Source organism: Hibiscus syriacus, unplaced genomic scaffold, assembly GCF_006381635.1.
Source record: "Hibiscus syriacus cultivar Baekdansim isolate YM2019G1 unplaced genomic scaffold, ASM638163v2 tig00000313_pilon, whole genome shotgun sequence".
NCBI lineage: Eukaryota > Viridiplantae > Streptophyta > Magnoliopsida > Malvales > Malvaceae > Hibiscus > Hibiscus syriacus.
This window is the reverse complement of record NW_024061779.1, coordinates 164,665-173,707: the sequence shown is the minus strand read 5'-3', so window position 1 is coordinate 173,707 and position 9,043 is coordinate 164,665. Positions and strand designations below refer to the sequence as shown.

At 37.8% G+C, this 9,043-nt stretch overlaps 1 pseudogene; it reads right to left on the bottom strand.

Annotated features, from left to right (window-relative positions):
• Positions 1-2,062, bottom strand: LOC120160825 (annotated as a pseudogene).
• Between the last annotated feature and the right edge of the window lie 6,981 nt (positions 2,063-9,043).

Here is a 9,043-nt window from a genome sequence, read left to right as displayed (position 1 = left end):
CTTTTCTATCTTCTTCTAAACTCTCTGAAACAGCCCAAAACAGATTGCAACAGTTTGTAGGAGTAAGAATCGGAAAATAAACGACAAAATAAATTTTTATGCACATTCGAATTCAATTTCCTTCTAACAAGCTCTTCAACCTATCCTAGACTCTTCTGAGAGATTGCAGCTCCTAAACCTTTGGCGTTGGGGAGGGCATGACTCGACACGAGCAGGGGTAGAAAAGCATAAAACTATAGCAGTGAGGTTATCTGATGAATTCAGGCGTGTTGCTTCATTGACTAATTCTCTGGCACATTCTTCGGGGTTGTTGTGTCGTCTTAGGGCACAGCGAACCAGGCTGACAGCAAACTGGCTTGACATGACATCCCAAATGCCATCACAACCAATGATCAAAAACTCATCATCATCTGATAATACAATCTGTCTAACATCTGGCTCTGCAATCAGAGGTGATGCTGATCCAAGAGGGAATTTCATGTCCCAATCTCCAAGAGCTCGTGTGACTGAAAGATAACCATTAAGATACCCATCATCAATGTAGCCACCCAATTCCTCAACTCGTTTGCGCTCTGGCAAGTAAGATGGCCTATGGTCTTGGGACATTTCAACAGCAGTACCTTTACGGCAAAGAACAGCTCTGCAATCACCGACATTCGCAACTAGTAAATGCCTTCCCAAGTACAAGAGCAGTCAGCACAGTTGTTCCACAAGAACTGTTAACACTGCTTTCAGAAGCCAAGGCAAGGTCTGCCAGCAAAAATGCCTTCCTATGAGAATCCTTCACTGCTTTCAAGAAAACAGCGTCAATATCAGATACTTGCGGAAAATCGAAATCTTCAAAAAATAACCTCGTAGCATTGCTCTTGATATAAGCAGCTGCATCAGCACCACCATGGCCATCAAAAACAGCATAAAAAGCACTTGGCATCGAAGGATTAAATATAGAACCCAGATGAGAAGATAGATCATCAATCCTTATGTGTTCATCCTCCATAGATTTCCTAGGACCAATATCTGCACAGCTACCAGATCGAATTCTTGGAAAAAATTTGACAACAGAGGTCTCAATAGCAGCATCTCCAATGGTCTCGGCACAAGTTGCAGCCTACACAAGGGATAGAAAAAAGGCAAGCCATTTACTTACATTCACAAAATCAAAATGAGGTTTTTCACACTGATTCTAGATGCTAGTCAGATTCAACAAAATTTAGTAAAATTCATCCATAAGCCAGAAAACCCATGAAAAATCGACGGTTGAACTTTGGTTCTATGCCAGTTAGCAATAGATGAACACGTTCTTGTCCCTAACTGTAAAGATACACAATTCACATATAGACCAGCAAACCAATGAAAATCTACGGTTGAACTTTGGATCTATGCCAGTTAGCACAGCATGAACAACCCTAATTGAAAGGCTGCATAATTCATCCATTAACCAGAAAACCCATGAAAAATCCACGGTTAAAATTCAGATATATGCCACTTGGCCAAGCATGAACACCTCCCCCTAATTGAAAAGACGCATAATTCACCCATAAACCGTAAAACCCATGAAAAATCTACGCCTGAGACTTGGATCCATGCTAGTTAGCGAAGTAGATACATTTTCCCTTTTCCCTTTCTAACCCTAATTGAATTCCAGTAAAGCTATATCGTCCACCAAAAGAATAGAATTGAAGTTGTAGAATTATGGATGAAATTCCCGAAAAATTATTTAAAAAATACCAAAATTCGATGAGGAAAAAGTCTTTTTTCCCGATCAACCCATCAAGAAAGATCTAAACCCTAACATCAAAAGAATTCAACGTAACAAAATTCAACCCAATAATTCCACAATATAAACTAACAATAATCCAAGGAAATAAAGAAGAAACTGTTTTAGGAAAAAAAACTAATCGAAACAATCATCATATTTGAAGTAACAATCATCATTGAACTTTATGAAGAAACATGACGTCGGCTTCGGCTTCGGCTCCCATATTTGAAGTAACAATCATCATTGAACAAAACTCTGCGATTCTTGTATCAAGAATAACAAAGAACACACTATCTAGGGTTAGCCAAGATGGAAAGTTGTGTGCTTGAAATTGTTCTTTTGTTAATAGATATTTGGTAAGGCCATATGGAAAACGGGATTAGCCGGTAAGTGCGACCTGCACGTGTAGGTGAAGCTTTTATATGGAGTGGGACTCGGCGTATTTTAAACATGCCGTGAATCACTGAAATGACGGATCTACCCTTTTTTTCTTGCTAAACTTTGCGGCTAATGGGGGCAGAATAGGGTAATTATGCAACGACAGTCTTAATATACGATTAAGAAAAGATATTATTCGAAATGTTAATAATTTTTTTTTAATATTTTTGGTAAAGTGATACCTAAAACATTATCTTTTATGAGAAATGTTAATTTCGCTATCTAATTTCTGATAGAAAAATAATATTTTAGGTAGCGTCTAATATTAACATTTTTATTAGAAAAAATAATATTTTAACTAGCGTTTTACTAAAAATATTAAATATTTTAGATAGTGCCTAATATTAATATTTTCGGTAGAAAAAAATAATGTTTTAAGTAATTTTTTTTATCAAAAATATTAAAAAAATATTACAATTTTCAATATCATCTTTTTTAATTATATATTAAGGTTATCGAACGTTAGACATCCCATTAAATAGTTGACTTTTTTACTTTCATATTTTGCCGATAAGAGTCATGATTATACTAATGATACTTCCTGTATCCTTTTTAATAAATAAATAATAAAAATATAAATTTTAATAAATAACTATTAGAAAATATTATTCTTGCACTTATGTTGGAAAATATTAAGGTAAACTATATCAATTATCACTGAACTTTATGCTCTCTACTATTTTATTAATTGTATTTTAAATTTGTTTAATTTACTCACTCATCTTAATAGATTTAATTTTTTTTGTCATTTTGTTCTTAAATAGTTAATGGAGTTAAAACAACGTCGTTTTAGAAAAATAAAATTTTCACCAAAATAATATCGTTTTATATCTATATAAAAACCAATTTAAGTGAGAAAACGACAAAGTGACAAAAAAACAAGTGTATTAAATTCAGTGAAAGAAATTTAATGAATTTAAAGTACAATAAGTGAAATAAGAGAGGAAAATTCATGATGATTGGTGTAATTTGCCCAAAAATTTATAAACGAAATTTAGATATTGAGATTTTCTTATTTAAATTTTGAAGTTATAAATTTAAAATTTAATATTAGGAGTTTAAATTTATTATTATTTAATTTACGTATACGTACAAATTATTTTTTTAAAAAATTATATGTACCGATTATGTCATTCAAATTCGGGTTACTAATTATTTAAATGAGATTTAAATAAATATGACTGAAAAATGTTTTATACTATTCGTGCATAAAATAATAACTATATAATAATAATAAGAGAAAATAATCGTGACCAAAAATGCCTTATAATATATGATTTTAACCAATTTTTTTTGGATTTGCCAAAATGACCAACTAAATCGCAACGCGATCTCCGATATCGCAAATCAGTTTCCAGATTCGCAACGCGAACTTCGACCATCGCATTGCGATTTACATATTCGCATTGCGATAGTCGAAGTTTGCGTTACGATTTATTCCAAGTTCGTTGCGATTTATTCCAAGTTCGTTGCGATAGTCGAAGTTCGCGTTGCGATTTATTCCAAATTCGTTGCGATAGTCGAAGTTCGCGTTGCGATTTATTCCAAATTCGTTGCGATAGTCGAAGTTCGCGTTGCGATTTTCCAAATTCATTGCGATAGTCGAAGTTCGCGTTGCGATTTTCCAAATTCGTTGCGATAGTCGAAGTTCGCGTTGTGATTTATTCCAAATTCGTTGCGATAGTTGAAGTTCGCGTTGCGATTTTCCAAATTCGTTGCGATAGTCGAAGTTCGTTGCGATTTTCCAAATTCGTTGCGATAGTCGAAGTTCGCGTTGCGATTTATTCTAAATTCGTTGCAATAGTCGAAGTTCGCGTTGCGATTTATTCCAAATTTGTTGCGATAGTCGAAGTTCGCGTTGCAATTTATTCCAAATTCGTTGCGATAGTCCAAAATCGCAACGACTGGTGGTATTGCATTTGTTTCTTAAGAATTTTCTCTAAAAAGATAGTATTCGCGCGGACGTGTGACGTGTCGAAGACACGTATTACTACCACCACCACCACGAGACGAGACGAGACGAGAGAGACGGCGGCGGCGCGCGAGAGTCCCCCTTGTTCTCTATCACTCAACAAGAAAGTGGGAAAACCAAGCCTTAAATATCATTCTCAATAGTGTTTCCAATACAATGTGGGATTGAGCATTACCAACACTTGTTTCCAATACAATGTGATTATTCAGGAAACAATTAACAATCATGCACCTTAAAACAACTGAATCAGCAACCAATTGCATTAGTATTATACGATTAAATATGTCATAATTAAAAGTCAATCTACAATCAATAGCGATTATTGTAATTTTAAGCAAAACATTCAAAAAAAATATCACTATTTAAGGCTCAATCCCACATAGTATTGAGAACAAGTGTTGGTAATGCTCAATCCCACATAGTATTGGAAACACTATTGGGAATGGTATTTAAGGTTTGGCTTTCCCACTTCCTTGTTGAGTGATAGAGAACAAGGGGGACTCTCACGCGCCGCCGCTGCCGTCGTCTCGTCTCGGGTCGTGGTTGTGGTCGTGGTCGTGGTCGTGGTCGTGATAATACGTGTATTCGACACGTCCGCGCGAATACTATATTTTAGAGAAAATTCTTAAGAAACAAATACAATACCACTAGTCGTTGCGATTTTGGACTATCGCAACGAACTTGGAATAAATCACAACGCGAACTTCGACTATCGCAACGAATTTGGAAAATCGCAACGCGAACTTCGACTATCGCAATGCGAATATATAAATCGCAATGCGATAGTCGAAGTTCGCTTTGCGAATCTGGAAACTGATTTGCGATACCGGAGATCGCGATGCGAATTATCGAACGCATTGCGATTTAGTTGGTTATTTTGGCAAATCCAAAAAAAGTTGGTTAAAATCGTATATTATAAGACATTTTTTGTCACTGAGGTTATTTTCTCTAATAATAACAATAAAATTTAGTTTTCCTTTAAAAATTTAAAAATAGTAAAAAAATTTAAGCTAAACTACATAGATGACCATTTAATTATGAGGAATTTTAATATGACTGTCGATTATTTAATTTTGTTAGTTATACCATTTTATTATTTAAACGATACCAATCAAACAATTTTTCATTAGTATTTATTGGAGGAGCTAACGTTACGATTAACAAAACCGGTATTATTATACATTTGATCCTCATTATTTATACATTTTATCAATTTGATTCTAATAAATTAAATTAAAATTGATAGAATGTATAAGTAATGAAGATAAACTGTCACATCAACTTTTCAATTAACATTTATTTAAATAATTAAGTGATAAAACTAAAAGATCAATGTTCAGTTTAAAATCTTACTACAATTAAGGCAACATCATGGAAGTTGCTAAGTTCAATTGAATTACAACTCTACACATTTGGATTAATTTGATTCACCCTCCTGATCCGCTGGAGACGCAACTTCAAGCCACCAAGAAAGTACGTTTCAAAACTGATGATTCAGAGCCAACCCAAACCGATGATGAAATGGAAGTAGATGCTAGTAGAATGGCCATAGATGGCATTAACATATCAGGAAAGTCCTACGCGCCAGTCGTGTCTGGCAGCATGGATGGAACGTCACAGAGTGGTACTGATCAACAGGAAAAAGAGGAGGATTTTGATATATCGGACGAAGACATTACTACAGGTACTCGATTTGGAATGCCGTTCATTCACTTTTCTGATCGGGCGTGTAAACTCATAGAAGTGAGTATGGTCAGAACATGTTGTACTGAAATTATTGGGGCGAAGCATAAGCTTGGATGCCCTTACCAACAAAGTCTACGCGTTATGGCAACCGACTCAGCCATTCACTCTCATGTACCTCGAGAATGGCTACTTCCTGGCAAGGTTCAAGACGGACGTCGATTATCTGTTACCCAGAATTTTTCTGGCGATAATCAAGGCCGAGAATCTGTTACCCAGAAATAGAAGCAAAGAACCCCCACGTCGCAAAAATTAAATTCTAATTTGATGGTGGACCCCACCACCTCCAATGACAGGCCTATAGTCAACTCTACTGCTACCTGCAGGGATAATACCCACTTACTCAAGCCCATGCAAGAGGATCATGCAAACAAGCACAAGCAGTCAACCTTGACTGCTCCTGAAGATGGTTTAATCCCCATGGAAGCTCAATCTATGGATGGCAATCAAGGTCGAATGGCCATTTCCCAGAAACATAATCAAGCAGAGTCCACGGTGCAACCCTTGGAGCATAATTTGTCAGTGGTCCCCACCACTCCTAATAACACGTCTTCAACCAACTTTAAGGCTACTTGTATGGAAGATCCCTTTACTCCCATGCATGAGGATAACGCTTTTAAGCACGTGCATGGCTCCTCAATTTCGTCTGAAGAGCTATTAAATCATTCGGAAGTGGTAAGCCTTAACGGCACTAATTTTATGTCTAATATTAACCCACTTTTTGACAATTCCCTAGGACTTAAAGGACAAGAGTTGAAGACTTCCTTGGACCCTAAGCTTCAATGTGCTATCGCTTTCATTAAGGAGGAGACTAGCAGTGGTCGGCCAAACCCAAAATTTCAAAATTTAGCCTATAACCGACACACCACAATGGCTAAAGGAAGAAATGCTCCCATTGTCATTCGTAATAGAGACTTGAAGCTTAAAACCAAGGGTAAGTCTAGGATGCCAATTCGTGAGGCTATAGCCAATACTGTGGAAAATGTCTAAGCCCAATGTGCGGTGCACGCTGAGGATGTCGATCTCAAAGTCAATGCCGAGGGCACTGAACAGTAAGAGGTAATCTCATTCTCACTAATCTGGTTATAGGGAAATTACTTGTACTTGGTTTATTTCCCAACAACTGGTATCAGAGCTTTTGGGTTGTGAATTTTGTCAATTTTTTGCGAGGTTACTATTCGAGTTACTATTCACGTGAATAGTGAATTTCGTGAATAGTGAAATTCGGTCGACGATACGAGTTTGTCGACGGAGGTGTTCTAATACACGACGACTCGCAAAAATTGTAAAAAACGATCCAAACGAAGCCAGATTCGAGTGGGAGCGATGGCTGCAGACGAAGAGAAGGTGAAAATTGAAAAGTACGATGGTGCGGATTTTGGATTTTGGAAGATGCAAATTGAAGATTTTCTATACCAGAAAAATCTATATCAACCCCTCTCAGGAAAACAACCAGAGGGCATGAAGAATGAAGACTGGGCTCTTCTCGACAGACAAGCCCTCGGAGTTATCCGACTGACGTTATCCCGCAATGTTGCTTTCAACATAGCAAAGGAAAAGACCACGGCGGGTCTTATGACGACTCTCTCCAGTATGTATGAGAAGCCATCGGCCTCAAACAAAGTTCATTTGATGAGGCGATTATTCAATTTGCGTATGGCGGAAGGGGCATCGGTGGCACAACACCTAAATGAACTCAACACAATCACAACCCAGTTGAGTTCAGTGGAAATTGAGTTCGATGACGAAGTTCGAGCTTTAATTCTCTTATCATCTCTACCAGACAATTGGAATGCTACTGTTACAGCAGTCAGCAGTTCGTCGGGAAAAAACAAATTAAAATTCGACGATGTTCGGGATCTGGTATTGAGTGAAGAAATTCGACGAAGAGAATCGGGTGAAGCATCAACCTCCTCAGCCTTGCACACGGAGTCTAGAGGGAGAACTTCAGAAAGAAATTCAAATCGTGGCAGATCAAAATCCAGAAGGGGCAAATCAAGAACAGGAAATAAAGATTTTACCTGTTATAATTGCGGCAAGAAGGGTCACTTCAAAAGAGATTACCGAGCACCGAAGAAAAATACCGGCGCACAGGAATTTGCCAACATGACGGAGGAGACAGGTGATGCCATGATTTTAAGCGTAAACAGTCCGATTGAATCATGGATCTTGGATTCAGGGGCATCTTTCCACTCCACCCCATGCCGAGAAATCATGGAGAACTATGTCAGTGGTGATTTTGGGAAGGTTCATCTAGCTGATGATGAAACCTTGAAGATCGTCGGAAAAGGAGATATCCGACTAAAGCTGCCAAACCAGACCACCTGGAAGCTGACAGGAGTGAGACATATTCCTGGCCTCAAAAGAAATCTGATTTCTGTTGGACAGCTTGATGGAGAAGGATATAGTACAACTTTTTCAGGCTGTGAATGGAAGATTACCAAAGGAGCACTCGTCATTGCTCGTGGTAAGAAGACCGGTACTCTCTATGTAACCTCAAATTTAGAGAATATCATTGCAGTAGCAGATGCTGATGGAAAATCAAACCTATGGCACCAAAGGCTCGGCCATATGAGCGAGAAAGGAATGAAGATACTTCTGTCAAAAGGGAAGCTGCCGAATCTAAAGAATGTAGATGTCGGACTATGCGAGGATTGCATCTTTGGAAAACAAAAGAAAGTCAGTTTTACAAAGATTGGCAAGACTCCCAAGGCAGAAAGGTTAGAATTGGTTCATACTGATGTATGGGGACCATCCCCTGTTCCATCTCTTGCAGGCTCACTATATTATGTCACATTCATCGATGATTCAACAAGGAAGGTGTGGGTTTATTTTCTGAAGAAGAAATCAGAAGTCTTTGATACCTTCAGAAAATGGAAGGCCATGGTGGAAAATGAGACTGGTTTGAAAGTCAAGCGGTTGAGGTCTGACAATGGAGGAGAGTACAGAGACAGTAGTTTCAGAGATTTCTGCGCAAACAATGGGATCAAGATGGAGACAACAGTTCCCATAACACCGCAGCAGAATGGCGTAGCAGAGCGCATGAACAGAACTCTGAATGAACGTGCCAGAAGCATGAGGATACATGCCGGATTGCCCAAATTTCTATGGGCTGAAGCTATCAACACTGC